At 41.4% G+C, this 16,376-nt stretch overlaps 1 non-coding gene across 1 annotated transcript; it reads right to left on the reverse strand.

The window, feature by feature from the left end:
- Nucleotides 1-1,191: 1,191 nt before the first annotated feature.
- LOC112760086 (small nucleolar RNA R71) lies at nucleotides 1,192-1,299 on the reverse strand. Its single transcript, XR_003180542.1, has one exon. It is a non-coding gene; the product is annotated as a small nucleolar RNA R71 (small nucleolar RNA).
- Between the last annotated feature and the right edge of the window lie 15,077 nt (nucleotides 1,300-16,376).

Consider the following 16,376-nt stretch of genomic DNA (forward strand, 5'->3'; position numbering starts at 1 on the left):
CTTGCTTGTCAAGAAAGATTCAAACTTTAAGTTCTAGAATCATATCTTGTGATTACTTGTGAGTCAAGTCATTAATTATGATTTTAAAAATCAAATCTTTTTCAAAACTAATTCTAATCATATCTTTCTATCATATCTTTTTTTTTTAAATCTTATCTTTTTTAAAAATTTGATTTTCAAATATCTTTTCTAACTTCTTATCTTCTTATCTTTTCAAAATTGATTTTCAAATCTTTTTCAACTAACTAATTGACTTTTTGTTTGTTTCTTATCTTTTTCAAAACTACCTAACTAACTCTCTCTCTCCAATTTTCGAAAATCTCTTCCCTCTTTTTCAAAAATTCTTTTTAATTAACTAATTGTTTTAATTTTTAATTTTAATTTTCTTTCATTCCTAATTTTCGAAAATCACTAACCCCTTTTCAAAATTTTATTTTCGAAAATCCTCTTTCTCTCTCATCTCCTTCTATTTATTTATTCATCTACTAACACTTCATCTCACCCAAATTCGAACCCCCTCTTCCATCTTTGTTCGAATTTTCTCTTCTTCCCTTCTTTACATTACATTCTTTTCTTCTTCTACTCACACAGGGGAACCTCTATACCTGGGTAAAAAGGATCCCTATTATTATTATTTTTCTGTTCCCTCTTTTTCATATGAGCAGGAGCAAGGACAAGAATATTCTTGTTGAAGCAGACCCTGAACCTGAAAGGACTCTGAAGAGGAAACTAAGAGAAGCTAAAATACAACAATCTAGAGATAACCTTCCAGAAATTTTCGAACAGGAAGAGGAGATGGCAGCCGAAAATAATAATAATGCAAGGAGGATGCTTGGTGACTTTACTGCACCTAATTCCAATTTACATGGAAGAAGCATCTCCATCCCTACCATTGGAGCAAACAATTTTGAGCTGAAACCTTAATTAGTTTCTCTGATGCAACAAAACTGCAAGTTTCATGGACTTCCATCTGAAGATCCTTTTCAGTTCTTAACTGAATTCTTGCAGATCTGTGATACTGTTAAGACTAATGGAGTAGATCCTGAAGTCTACAGGCTCATGCTTTTCCCTTTTGCTGTGAAAGACAGAGCTAGAATATGGTTGGACTCTCAACCTAAGGATAGCCTGAACTCTTGGGATAAGCTGGTCAAGGCTTTCTTAGCCAAGTTCTTTCCTCCTCAAAAGCTGAGTAAGCTTAGAGTGGATGTTCAAACCTTCAGACAGAAAGAAGGTGAATCCCTCTATGAAGCTTGGGAGAGATACAAGGAACTGACCAAAAAGTGTCCTTCTGACATGCTTTCAGAATGGACCATCCTGGATATATTCTATGATGGTCTGTCTGAATTAGCTAAGATGTCATTGGATACTTCTTCAAGTGGATCCATTCACCTAAAGAAAACGCCTGCAGAAGCTCAAGAACTCATTGACATGGTTGCTAATAACCAGTTTATGTACACTTCTGAGAGGAATCCTGTGAGTAATGGGACACCTCAGAAGAAGGGAGTTCTTGAAATTTATACTCTAAATGCCATATTGGCTCAGAATAAAATATTGACTCAGCAAGTCAATATGATTTCTCAGAGTCTGAATGGAATGCAAGCTGCATCCAACAGTACTCAAGAGGCATCTGCTGAAGAAGAGGCTTATGATCCTGAGAACCCTGCAATAGCAGAGGTGAATTACATGGGTGAACCATATGGGAACACCTATAACCCCTCATGGAGAAATCACCCAAATTTCTCATGGAAGGATCAACAAAAGCCTCAACAAGGCTTTAATAATGGTGGAAGAAACAGGTTTAGCAATAGTAAGCCTTTTCCATCATCCACTCAGCAACAGACAGAGAACTCTGAACAAAATACCTCTAATTTAGCAAACTTAGTCTCTAATCTATCTAAGGCCACTCTGAGTTTCATGAATGAAACAAGGTCATCCATTAGAAATTTGGAGGCACAAGTGGGCCAGCTGAGTAAAAGGATCACTGAAATCCCTCCTAGTACTCTCCCAAGCAATACAGAAGAAAATCCAAAAGGAGAGTGCAAGGCCATTGATATAACCATCATGGCCGAATCCAAGGAGGAAGGGGAGGACATGAATCCCAAGGAGGAAGACCTCCTAGGACGTCCAGTGATCAATAAGGAGTTTCCCTCTGAGGAACCAAAGGAATCTGAGACTCATCTAGAGACCATAGAGATTCCATTGAACCTCCTTATGCCATTCATAAGCTCTGATGAGTACTCCTCTTCTGAAGAGAATGAAGATGTTACTGAAGAGCAAGTTGCCAAGTTCCTTGGTGCAATCATGAAGCTGAATGCCAATTTATTTGGTAAAGAAACTTGGGGAGATGAACCTCCCCTGTTCACCAATGAACTAAATGCATTGGATCAACTGAGATTGCCTCAGAAGAAACAGGATCCTGAAAAGTTCCTAATACCTTGTACCATAGGCACCATAACCTTTGAGAAGGCTCTATGTGACCTTGGGTCAAGAATAAACCTCATGCCACTCTCTGTAATGGAGAAACTAGGACTCTTGGAGGTACAAGCTGCTATAATCTCATTAGAGATGGCAGACAATTCCAGAAAACAGGCTTATGGACAAGTAGAGGACATATTAGTAAAGGTTGAAGGCCTTTACATCCCTGCTGATTTCATAATCCTAGATACTGGGAAGGATGAGGATGAATCCATCATCCTTGGAAGACCCTTCCTAGCCACAGCAAGAGCTGTGATTGATGTTAACAGAGGTGAACTAGTCCTTCAATTGAATGAGGACTCCCTTGAGTTTAAAACTCAAGGACATCCTTCTGTAAACATGGAAAAGAGGCACAGTAAGCTTCTCTCAAAACAGAGTCAACCAGAGCCCCCACAGTCAAACTCTAAGTTTGGTGTTGGGAGGCCACAACCAAACTCTAAGTTTGGTGTTGGAAAGTCTCAACAATGCTCTGAACATCTGTGAGGCTCCATGAGAGCCCACTGTCAAGCTATTGACATTAAAGAAGCACTTGTTGGGAGGCAACCCAATTTTTAATTATCTAATTTTATTTTTATTTTTATTGTTCTTTTATGTTTTATTAGGTTCATGATCATGTGGAGTCACAAAATAAATAGAAAAATCAAAAATAGAATCAAAAATAGCAGAAGAAAAATCACACCCTGGAGGAAGGGCTTACTGGCGTTTAAATGCCAGTAAGGAGCATCTGGCTGGCGTTCAACGCCAGAACAGAGCATGGATCTGACGTTGAACGCCCAAAACAAGCAGCATCCTGGGTTCAGACGCCAGGAATGCACACTAAGGAAAGCTAGCGCTGAACGCCAGAAACAAGCATAGAACTAGCGTTCAACGCCATAAACATGCTGCATCTGGGCGCTGAACGCCCAGAACAAGCATCAATTCGGCGTTTAAATGCCAGAATTGCATGCAAAGGCATTTTACATGCCTAATTGGTGCAGGGATGTAAATCCTTGACACCTCAAGATTTGTGGACCCCACAGGATTATCTCAGCATCTGTGGACCCCACAGGATCCCCATGTAACAGCCCAGACCACCCGCTAGCACGATATTGTCCGCTTTGGCACACAAGGCCTCACGGTTTTGCCTTTGACGATAGGGATGCTAGCCGAAACCCCCCACACTCACTCGTCAAAACGCGTCATGCTAGGGAGAGGTATCCACACCCTTATAAGGCATGCTTCGTTCCCCTCCCCAACCGATGTGGGCCTTACACCCCACCTACCACCACTCATTCTCTTCCCTCTTCTCAATGTTCATCCTCTCTTCCCAATAAACACCCTTCCCCAAAACCCTTCACCAATCACCTTAATCTCTCTTCCCTATCACCACCTCACCACTCACATCCATCTACTCTTCCCCATAAAGCTACCTCATAAACTCCACCTACCTTCAAAATTCAAAATCAATTTCCCACCCAAACCCACCCTATATGGCCAAAACTAAACCCCCCTCCCCTCCCTATATAAAGCCCTCCATTCTTCCTCATTTTCACACAACACAACCCTCTCTTCCCCTTCTTAACCGAATACACCTCTCCCTACTCTCCTCTATATTTTCTTCTTCTTCTTCATCTATTCTTTCTTCTCTTGCTCGAGGGTGAGCAATATTCTAAGTTTAGTGTGGTAAAAGCATAAGCTTTTTGTTTTTCCATTACCATTGATGGCACCCAAGACCGGAGAATCCTCTAGAAAAGGGAAAGGGAAGACAAAAGCTTCCACCTCTGAGTCATGGAAGATGGAAAGATTCATCTCCAAAGCTCATCAAGACCACTTCTATGATGTTGTGGCCAAGAAGAAGGTGATCCCCGAGGTCCCTTTCAAGCTCAAGAGAAATGAGTATCCGGAGATCCGACACGAAATCCAAAGAAGAGGTTGGGAAGTTCTAACAAACTCCATCCAACAAGTCGGCATCCTAATGGTTCAAGAGTTCTATGCCAATGCATGGATCACTAGGAACCATGATCAAAGTAAGAACCCGAATCCAAAGAATTATATGACAATGGTTCGGGGGAAATACTTAGATTTTAGTCCAGAAAATGTGAGGTTGGCGTTCAACTTGCCTATGATGCAAGGAGATGCACGCCCCTACACTAGAAGGGTCAACTTTGATCAAAGGTTGGACCAAGTCCTCATGGACATATGTGTGGAAGGAGCTCAATGGAAGATTGACTCAAAAGGCAAACCGGTTCAACTTAGAAGACTGGACCTTAAGCCTGTGGCTAGAGGATGGTTGGAGTTCATCCAACGCTCCATGATTCCCACTAGCAACCGATCTGAAGTTACTGTGGATCGAGCTATCATGATTCACAACATCATGATTGGTGAGGAAGTATAAGTTCATGAAGTCATCTCCCTTGAACTCTACAAAATAGCCGAAAAGTCCTCTCCCTTGGCAAGGCTAGCTTTTCCTCATCTTATTTGCAATCTATGTTACTCAGCTGGAGCTTTCATAGAAGGAGACATTCCCATTGAGGAAGAGAAGCCCATCACAAAGAAAATGATGGAGCAAACAAGAGAGCCCACTCATGGAGCTCAAGAAACACGTGAGGAAGCTCATCATCAAGAAATCCCTGAGATACCTCAAGGGATACACTTTCCTCCACATAATTTTTGGGAGCAAATCAATACCTCCCTAGGAGAACTAAGTTCCAACATGGGACAATTAAGGGTGGAACATCAAGAGCACTCCATCATCCTTTATGAAATTAGAGAAGATCAAAAAGCAATGAGGGAGGAGCAACAAAGACAAGGAAGAGACATAGAAGAGCTCAAGGACATCATTGGTTCCTCAAGAAGGAAACACCACCATCACTAAGGTGGACTCATTCCTTATTCTTACATTCTCTGTTTTTTGTTTTCTCTATGCTAAGTGTTTATCTGTGTTTGTGTCTTTATTACATGATCATTAGTATTAAGTGTCTATGCCTTAAAGTAGTGAATATGAATCCATCACCTCTCTTAAATAAAAAATCTTTTAATTCAAAAGAACAAAAAGTATATGAGTTTTGAATTTATCCTTGAACTTAGTTTAATTATATTGATGTGGTGACAATGCTTCTTGTTTTCTGAATGAATGCTTGAACAGTGCATATGTCTTTTGAAGTTGTTGTTTAAGAATGTTAAATATGTTGGCTCTTGAAAGAATGATGACAAGGAGACATGTTATTTGATAATCTGAAAAATCATAAAATTGATTCTTGAAGCAAGAAAAAGTAGTGAATACAAAAGCTTGCAGAAAAAAAAATTTGGCGAAAAAATAGAAAAAGAAAAAGCAAGCAGAAAAAGCCAAAAGCTCTTAAAACCAAAAGGCAAGAGCAAAAAGCCAATAGCCCTTAAAACCAAAAGGCAAGGGTAATAAAAAGGATCCCAAGGCTTTGAGCATCAGTGGATAGGAGGGCCTAAAGGAATAAAATCCTGGCCTAAGCGGCTAAACCAAGCTGTCCCTAACCATGTGCTTGCAGCGTGAAGGTGTCAAGTGAAAACTTGAGACTGAGCGGTTAAAGTCAAGGTCCAAAGCAAAAGAAGAGTGTGCTTAAGAACCCTGGACACCTCTAATTGGGGACTTTAGCAAAGCTGAGTCATAATCTGAAAAGGTTCACCCAGTTATGTGTCTGTGGCATTTATGTATCCAGTGGTAATACTGGAAAACAAAGTGCTTAGGGGCACGGCCAAGACTCATAAAGTAGCTGTGTTCAAGAATCAACATACTGAACTAGGAGAATCAATAACACTATTTGAACTCTGAGTTCCTATAGATGCCAATCATTCTGAACCTCAATGGATAAAGTGAGATGCCAAAACTATTCAAGAGGCAAAAAGCTACAAGTCCCGCTCATCTGATTGGAGCTATGTTTCATTGATAGTTTGGAATTTATAGTATATTCTCTTCTTTTTATCCTACTTGATTTTCAGTTGCTTGGGGACAAGCAACAATTTAAGTTTGGTGTTGTGATGAGCGGATAATTTATACGCTTTTTGGCATTGTTTTTAGTATGTTTTTAGTAGGATCTAGTTACTTTTAGGGATGTTTTTATTAGTTTTTATGTTAAATTCACATTTTTGGACTTTACTATGAGTTTGTGTGTTTTTCTATGATTTCAGGTATTTTCTGGCTGAAATTGAGGGACTTGAGCAAAAATCAGATTCAGAGGTAGAAGAAGGACTGCTGATGCTGTTGGATTCTGACCTCCCTGCACTCAAAGTGGATTTTCTGGAGCTACAGAACTCAAAATGGCACGCTTTCAATTGCGTTGGAAAGTAGACATCCAGGGCTTTCCAGAAATATATAATAATCTATACTTTGGCCGGGTTTAGATGACGCAAAAGGGCATTGAACGCCAGTTCTACGCTGCAGTCTGGAGTTAAACGCCAGAAACACGTCACAAGCCAGAGTTGAACGCCAGAAACACGTTACAAACTGGCGTTCAACTCCAAGAATGACCTCTCCACGTGTAAACTTCAAGCTCAGCCCAAGCACACACCAAGTGGGCCCCGGAAGTGGATTTATGCATCAATTACTTACTTCTGTAAACCCTAGTAACTAGTTTAGTATAAATAGGACTTTTTACTATTGTATTAGACATCTTATGATTTTTGGTTCATCTTTGGATCATATTGATCACGTTTGGGGGCTGGCCATTCGGCCATGCCTGAACCTTTCACTTATGTATTTTCGACGGTAGAGTTTCTACACTCCATAGATTAAGGTGTGGAGCTCTGCTGTTCCTCATGAATTAATGCAAAGTACTACTGTTTCTTTATTCAATTCAACTTATTCCGCTTCTAAGATATTCATTCGCACTTCAACATGAATGTGATGAACGTGACAATCATCATCATTCCCTATGAACGCGTGCCTGACAACCACTTCCGTTCTATCTTAGATTGAATGAGTATCTCTTGGATCTCTTAATCAGAATCTTCGTGGTATAAGCTAGATTGATGGCGGCATTCATGAGAATCCAGAAAGTCTAAACCTTGTCTGTGGTATTCCGAGTAGGATTCAGGGATTGAATGATTGTGACGAACTTCAAACTCGCGAGTGATGGGAGTAGTGACAGACGCAAAAGGATAGTAAATCCTATTCCAGTATGATCGAGAACCTCCAGATGATTAGCCATGCAGTGACAGCGTATCGGACCATTTTCACAGAGAGGATGGGATGTAGCCATTGACAACGGTGATGCCTCCAGATGATTAGCCATGCAGTGACAGCGCATCGAACCATTTTCACAGAGAGGATGAGATGTAGCCATTGACAACAGTGATGCCCTTACATAAAGCTAGCCATGGAAATGAGCAAGATTGATTGGATGAAGACAGCGGGAAAGCAGAGATTCAGAGGAACGAAAGCATCTCTATACGCTTATCTGAAATTCTCACCAATGATATGCATAAGTATTTTTATCTTTATTTTCTATTTATTTATTATTATTAATATTCAAAAACTCCATAACTATTTGATATCCGCTTGACTGAGATCTACAAGATGACCATAGCTTGCTTCATACCAACAAGCTCCGTGGGATCGACCCTTACTCACATAAGATTTTATTACTTGGACGACCCAGTGCACTTGCTGGTTAGTTGTGCGAAGTTGTGAAGTTATGTTTGGACCATGGTTCTGTGCACCTATTTTTTGGCGCCATTACCAGGGGAAAGAACGAACAAATAATTTTACAACCTAATCTGAGTAACAATTTCACATATCATCAACCTTGGCGTCGAGCTCATCCTTCAGACCTTTCACCCTATCAAATTCAACCTGGACATCCTCTAGAAAGGCCTGAGTAGCACGAACAGGGGACTCCTTAACGACCCGAGATAAGGCCATGCCAACATTGGCCATCCGAATACTATTGCTCGTTATAAAGTCAAGGTGATGAAGGATTGAGACATCGTCCAGAGGGACTTTACCATGTGGAGCAATCAATTCTGTGGCAAAGGCAATGCCGTCAAACTCTTTATCATCAAGTCATAGGTCCCAACAGTTTTTTGCTTCTTGGAAGGGGGACCAGTAGCAGGAGGAGAGGAAACAGGACCAGAGGTCGCCTGAGAAGGATCAGATGGAATTAACCAAACTCTAGGGGTCAGGATGATCTTTCTCGGGCCCTGAGAGTCAGAAGTCGGCTTCTGTGGGGGCACCTGAGAAGACCTTTCCCCCGAGGTCTTCACCGTCAAGTTTTGGGCAGCTGTCGCCTTTTTTGCCCTCTGGAAGGCCTTCATGGAGTCTAAAGATTTCACCATCTCTACAAAGAAAGCCAGGAAAACAAGTTACAATAACAGAAAGCGATAAATTCACAAACAAATAGAAGAAAATTTTCTGAAAGAAGTCAGATGCTACCTAGCTCAGCACAGAGGAGGGAGGGATTTCCCAAAAATCTCTTTGTGTCCAGATGAGGAAGTTCCCCCTAGTGCTTCTCTAGGACACCCACAAAATCTTGTTCTACTTCATCTAGACTCTCCCAAGAATATTTGGGAGCTACTATATCTTTCTGGCACCATAAAGGGAAGGTGGGATCATCATTCTTATCCAAAAAGAAAGGGCGAGCATCCTCGATAGCTCAGACCTTGAAGTAATAGTTCTTAAAATCCCGAAAGGACTCGTCAAACATTGAAAAAACTTTCTTTCCCTGGGTAGCTCGGAATGAAATCCAAGAAGCTTTCTTCTTGGCCACTCCAGGCTTTGTCAACACAAAAAGGTAAAGAAAAAGGGGTATGGTAGGTCGGACACCTAATTCTTAGCACAACAGCTGAAAAATCTTAATGAAGGCCTAAGAGTTTGGATGAAGCTGGGAAGGGGCCACATTACAAGTACATTAGAGGTCGGTCTCAAAAGCAGTAAAAGGGATGGTGATATTCAGCTGACTAAAGAAATAGTCATAAGCATAGAAGAATGGGCGTTCTCCCTGAGTTAAGGAAAGGAAACTAACCCTCTCCTCAAGATCGGGTGACAACAGCTCATAATTCTTTTCATCATCCCTATTGCTACAGATCTTATAGAACCTCCTAAACCTCACACAGTACTCGGGATCAGCCACGGTCACACACATCAGAACTATTGAATCCAGCCAATCGGCCACACCAGCAGGAACTTTGGTAGACATCTCGACAATATTTTTTTGTGAAGACATAGACCAACTATCCCTACAGTAAGAAAAAGAAAAACGGTCACTACTGAAACAACTCGGACAAGAAACAGAGAGTGAGGAACCTAGCACACAAAGAGTGTCACAGCAAAAGGGCATCCCGGGTTCCACAAAAACACTAACAGACCAGGGGCACCCTTTGGAGGCAATGAAAATACAAGCACAAAATCAACAAATAATCAAGATCCTAATGAAGATCCTAGCCCCCCTCCCCCTCCCCCCCGGCCAAATAAAAAGGGCGCAACTAAAACCTCATCACCTAAGTGCTTACACATCCCCAGAACGAAGCAACAGAGATAAAAATATCGCAACTTCAAATAAAAACAAAGACATGCAGAAAGTTTTAACCTACAGAAAGGGAATCCAGCAAAAAAGCAACAACTTTATACAAAAGGAAAGCATGCAAGAGTAAAACGTAAAAGAGCGACGACAAAAAAGGCGTGAAACAAAGCACAAACCTGCGAAAGAAGACGAACGAACTAGCAGCAAGCCACAAATGATCTCCACTAAGAGATGGAAGCTCCAAAAACCCAAGAAAGAAACAATCTTGGAGTGCTAGGGCAAGCAGAAGATGAACGGAAGGAAGTTTTCTCTCACTGAGCAAAAGAAAAACTGAAGATGAAGTCTAAAGCCTTCTTTTTCAGTTTCAAATTAAGCGGGGAATGAAACGGCAAAAGAAATTAAAAGCCCTATGAAGAGGCTTTAAAGACGCTCGTTTTAACAAAAACAGACACACGTGGGAAGTGACGCCACATTTAAAGCGTCTCGTGTTTCAAAATCATTAAAGATGCGAAACTTGCTCGAGAAAGGGACGAACCAAATACGACTAAGCAAATGCTCGAGCACGACTTCCTCAAAGGGGTTGAAGTCTAAAAACACGACCTCAAGGGGAAGGTCGAACTCAAGCAGGGGCACTGTTCATACCATGGGTCGAGCTACATGATCCGGATTGGACGAAGACAAAACAAACCGACCTCTTGTAAAGGTTGGCCCTCACCGACCTCTCTCTAAAGAGCTCGGCCAAATCACTAGAGGCCCTAAAACAGGCCCAGGACCGAAGGACACAGCCCACCTCAAAGGTGGCTGGCCACAAGATAGATGATCTCACCAAAGATAAGATAAGATAACAGACTTATCTCAAGGGAGGTCACTTAACACCACTATAAATACACTGGAGCACCCATGTATAACTCATACTCTGATTCTACACAAAAAACCTGCTCAAAGCCCGTGCTAACTTAAGCATCGGAGTCTCTTGCAGGTACCACCACCCTCCAGAGATCAAGGATCAGAAATATTTCAGGGGTCAGCAAGTCGGACACGACAGCTCCGGCCACAACCGTAGATCTCCTCCGAGATCGACCTTCAGTTTCAGGTAACCCTCGGAACACTGTTGTTCAAGTAAATTGCTTTTGCAAGGTTCACAAGAACTCAAATAGAATAAAGGGTTATTCTTCCAATCTACCCAAATCCTTAAGATGAAGAACGAAAACAAATTCTTGAAATTTAAATCAAAATATTAATTAAAATAGAAGAGTAATAGTGTCAATCCGTACCATAAACAGAGCTCCTAACCTTAACAGTAGAGGTTTAGTTGCTCATGGCTCAGAGAGAAAACTAAGATTCCAAAAAAATGTAAACTATAGAATGAGGTGCGTAAAAGAGAAGAGCCCGAAGGGCTGAATATTTTTCCTTTTATATCTAATTCTAATTAATTTAAAATATATTTTCTAAAACTAAATAATATCTTTTTCTATTTATAAATAAAATAAAGTTTTAATCAAAATTAATAAAATTATCTCGTGCTGGCTCGTGCGTGGGGGTTGGGGACCACCAAGTTCACTAAGGTTGGCGCCAAACTTGGGTTGGGCCAAGTTTGGCGCCACTTCAACCGCATGCAATACTCACTTTTTCTTTATCTTGGCACCAAACTTGGGATTGGCGCCACCAAGACAGCATGAAATTGGAGTTTTGACGTTCATGGTGCCAAACTTGGAGAATCCCAAGTTTGGCGCCACCAAGGTAGTGATTCCAGAAGAAAAGTATAAACTATTATATATCATTCGAAAGCTCTTAAACTTAGCTTTCTAATGCCATTAGAACCATATTAATTGGACATCTGTAGCTCAAGTTATGTTGATTGGAGTGCAAGGAGGTCAGGGTTAACAATATCATCCACTTTCTTCCTTTTCTTCTACACGAACTCTGTCAAATCCATCCGTATGCTACCTGAAATAAACCAAATTGCACACGACTCAAAGTAGCATTCATAGTGGCTTAAAGGTACTTAAATCTTGATTAAACTTACAAATTCAGATGTAAATTTAATAGGAAAAGATAGAAAATATGCTCACACATCACAACACCAAACTTGAATTGTTGCTTGTCCTCAAGCAACCAAAACTAATATAAACTTAAGATGTGAATTTGCATGAGAGGTGTTCCGAGGGTTACCTGAAACTGTAGGTCGATCTCGGACGAGATCTTCTGTGCTGGTTGGAGATGACGTGTCCGGCTGGTGGATGGTGGCCGGAGCTGTGGTGCTCGACTTACTGGACTGGCTGCGCTACTGATCCTTTGTCACCGGAGGGTGGTGGTACCTGCAAGGGACTCCGATGCTTAAGTTAGCAAGGGTATTAATCAGATTTTTTAGTAGAATCAGAGTATGAGTTATACCTGGGTGCTCCAGTGTATTTATAATGGTGTGGAGTGACCTTCTTAGATAAGATAAGTTAGTTATCTTATCTTATCTTATCTTATCTTTGAGTGAGGTCATCTTATCTTCAAGGGAACGGCCCTTATCTCTATAGGTTTGGGCTGCCTTTGGATTTGGATTGTGTTCCTCTATTCGGGCCCTTTTTTGGGCTTTCCTGGCAATTTGGCCGAGCTCTTTGAGAAGAGGTCGGATAGTCTGACCTAAAGAGGTCGGTCGCCTTATCGCTAAACATCCCGGGTCAGATAGCTCGACCCAGGGCATGAACAGTGCCTCTGCTCGAGCTCGGTCTTTTTTTTAGGTCGAGTCTTGGTTTTAGGACTTCGATCATTCTCTGGTGAAGCCGAACTCGAGCATTTTGTCAATTTTGCTGAAGCTTTTTGAATGTGAAGCGTTTTCCCCTTCGCGCGCTTTTAACCCTTTTGTCTTTGGAAATGTGCGAGGGTTTAATACCCTCATTAATTGGTTTTTAATGCTCCGTTTCTTTTGCTTCTTTTATTTTGAACTTTGCGCATACAAAATGGTTTTTTCTCTTCTCTGTAACTTCCCCCATTTTCTCTCTTTCTTTCTGCTTTGCCTGAAACTTTGCACATTCGCGTTTTTCCTCGTGACGCTGTTTGATGATTGTTGGTGCTTTGTTTGAAGGGCAATTTTGCTCCTCCATCTTTCAACTTCTTCAGAGCTTTTCTTCTTTCAGGTTGGCTTCTTCGTTTCTTTACTTCTTTCGTAAAGTCACAATTTTTGCTTGAGTGCATTGTTGAAAAGCTTTAACCTTTTCATGTTTTTGTGCCTGCTTGTGACGTATCTTTCTGGCTTTCTTTCGACCTTATGTATACTTTTTGGTATTTTTGATAATTATGGCTTATCTTTCTGGCTTTGCATGTTTGTTGCATTACTGTTTGATTTTGTGGCTTCTGTGAGATACTGGCTTGTTCGTTTCTGGAAAAGGTTGCGTCTTTGGTGATTTTCCTTGGTGTATTTTATTGCTTGATAGTTTTTTGTCGACTGAGACTGTAGTTGCGAGGTGGTTTTAACGATCTTTTTTTCTCTTTGGAGTGTTGATTGAGAGAAAGTTTTCTTCTGTTGATATAGCTTTGTAGAGAATGATGATCTTCTTGGCGATCTTTCTCTGATTTGCATCTTTTTGCTTAGAGTCTTTTGCTCTGTGTCACTGCCTCCAAAGGATGCCCCTGGACCTTGATGTGTGTCTTGGGGCTTTTCTTTTACTGTTTGTATTGCTCTGGATCATGTTGTCCGAGTTGTTTTTATGTCGCCCAAGTTGTTTTTTGGTGAGTAATCCATTTATCTTTTTTGCTTGTAGGACTAGTTGGCCATGTCTACCCGCAAAAATATTATAGAGACGTCTTCTAAGGTTCCTGAGGGGATGTCCGACTGGTTGGACTCCCTTGTGTTAATGTGTGTTTCCGTGGTGAATGCTGAGTTTTGTGTGGAGCTTAGGAAACATCACAGGATTTGTAGTAACCGAGAGCAGGAGAAAAATTATGAGTTAGTAGCACCTGATTCTGATGAGACCGTCTGTTTCCCGACTTCAGTCCAGGGGAAACGTCCTTTCTTTTATGCCTACGAATATTTCTTTAGTCAAATGAGCAGTACCTTTCCCTTTACTCCCTTTGAAACCAATTTGTTGTGGTCATGCAACGTGTCTCCATCCCAACTTCATCTGAATTCATGGGGTTTTGTTAAGATTTTCCAGTTGTTGTGTCAGGAATTGGATGTTAAGCCTTCTCAAACTTTCTTTCTTTACCTTTTCGTTTTGACCAAGCCTGGGATTTTTGCCAAAAAGAAAGCTTCCTAGGTTTCTTTTCGGTCTGCCCAAGGAAAGAAAGTGTTTTCGATGTATGATGAGTCTTTTAGGGACTTCAAGAATTATTTTTTTTAAGGTTCGAGCTGTTGAAGGAGCTCGTCCCTTTTTTCTAGATGAGAACGACGAGCCCGTTTTTTCTTTAGAGTGGCGAAAGAATGTTGTAATGTCGAGGTATACGTGGGAGATGTTGGATAAGGTCGAACAGGCCTTTGTTAATGTGTTGGAGGAGAACTGCGGACAGCCTCCCTATCTTGACACAAAAAGGTTTTTAGGGGATCCTTCACTTCTTCGAGCTGAGCTGGGTAGTGGTTGTCTTATCTTGCTTTCGTTTTATTTCCTTTTTGTCGAGCTTTATTCTTTTTCTCTCAATTTATAACAATCTTTGTGTTTTTTCCAGAGATGGTGAAAAATAATGAATCTATGAAGGCCTTTAAGAAGGCGAGGAAAGCTACTGCAGCTCAGAACATCTCGGCCAAGATGGCCAGAGAGGGGTCCTCTCAGGTTCAGTCGAAGCCATCCATACCGAGCTCTCCTGGACCGAGGAGGATGATCCCTACTCCTCGGGTTTGTTTGGTTGATCCTCCATAGGCTTCTGTCACTACCTCTGGCATTCCTCCTCCGAAAAAGCAAAAGACAGCTGAGCCCTTTAACCTTGATGCCCCTGACTTCGATGCTGTCGAGTTTGTTGACCAGCAAATCGGTCCACTCCCTACTAACGATGTTTTTCTTCTTCGCCATCTAGATTTTATTACTCGAAGTAGTGTCAAGATGGCACACATGGGGGCGGCCTTATATCGGACTGCCTAAGATCTTTCCCTTCACGCTATAAAGGCCTTTATGGAGGAGGCCAAGTTGGAGTTCGATCGGATAAAGGATTTGAAGGAGGAGCTCGAGGTGAAGGTGACCAAGTTAGAAAAAGATTTGGAGGGTGAAAAGGCTAGTTATGTTGCCTTGGCGGCTTCTGTGAAGTTGGCTGAAGACACGGCATTGAGGCACAAGGAGAGTTATGTCACGACCTATAGAGAGATGATGCATCTCAAGGATGATTTAGAGTCTGCCCGGGTTGATTATGCCGAACTCCAGGGTCACCTGGTGGGCAGCGTAACTGCTGCTTATGAGAACCTGAAGGAGCAGGTTTGGGTTCTTGCACCCGAGCTTGACCTTACTCTCTTCAGCTTGGACAACGTTGTGAAGGACGGTAAGATTGTCCCTGATGACCCTGATGATGATGATGTCGAACCTCCTCCTGTGCCTGCCGCCAAAACTTCTGTTGCGTCGACTTCTTCAATTCCTTCATCTGAGGTTGGTCATCCCCAGTCGAATCCTGATTGCCAAATCTTGAATCGGGATGATGGGATAGTGGATGCGGTGCCTCTTCAGACTCGCCCTCCTTCACCCCGTGCTGATGCAGCTGAGAAGTCTTCAGATCCTTAATGATTATTCTGGATGTTTGTGTATATAGCCCGGCTTGTGGGCTTTGAACTTTTTAAATTTTGTAGTTAGTTTTGCCTTTTTGATACTCTTTTAGTTGCTTATTTAGCAACTTTATTTTGAAAAACAAAGTAGTTTCTCAAGCTCTTGGGGGTGACTTTTGGTAGCCGCTTGAGTTTGTTATTATTATAACTTGTGTTTTGCATAACATGTTTGTCGGCATCTGTCTGGTACCTTTTTAGGTTTTTGGGAGTGTTGGATCCTTGTAGACCGACCTCTTGTGATTGCCTTTGTATTTTCATGCTTGTGGCTTGATTCTTTTAAGGTTGTGGATGTTTGGGTTCAACTTGTATGCCAATTTCCCCACTTCAGCTTGAAGTTATTTCTAGTAATCCGTTTTGTTTGGACCTTTGTTAGGTCTCTTTTAAGGATTACTTTTATAACGTTTGTGGGAGTCCGATTTCATCATGTCGGTCTCTGCTAAGTTACTTCTAGTAATCCTCTTTTGGACCTTTGTCAGGTCTCTTTTAGGGATTACTTTATAACTTTGTGTTCTAGGCCGACTTCATCATGTCAGGCCTTTCGGAGTTATTTTAGCAATCCTCTTTTTTGGACCTTGTTCAGGTCTCTTTTAGGGATTACTTTTATAACTTTATGTTCTGGGCCGACTTCATCATGTCGGGCCCTTCGAAGTTATTTTAGTAATCCTCTTTTTCGGACCTTTTTCAGGTCTCTTTTAGGGATT

The sequence above is a fragment of the Arachis hypogaea genome, chromosome 16 (genome assembly GCF_003086295.3).
Source record: "Arachis hypogaea cultivar Tifrunner chromosome 16, arahy.Tifrunner.gnm2.J5K5, whole genome shotgun sequence".
NCBI lineage: Eukaryota > Viridiplantae > Streptophyta > Magnoliopsida > Fabales > Fabaceae > Arachis > Arachis hypogaea.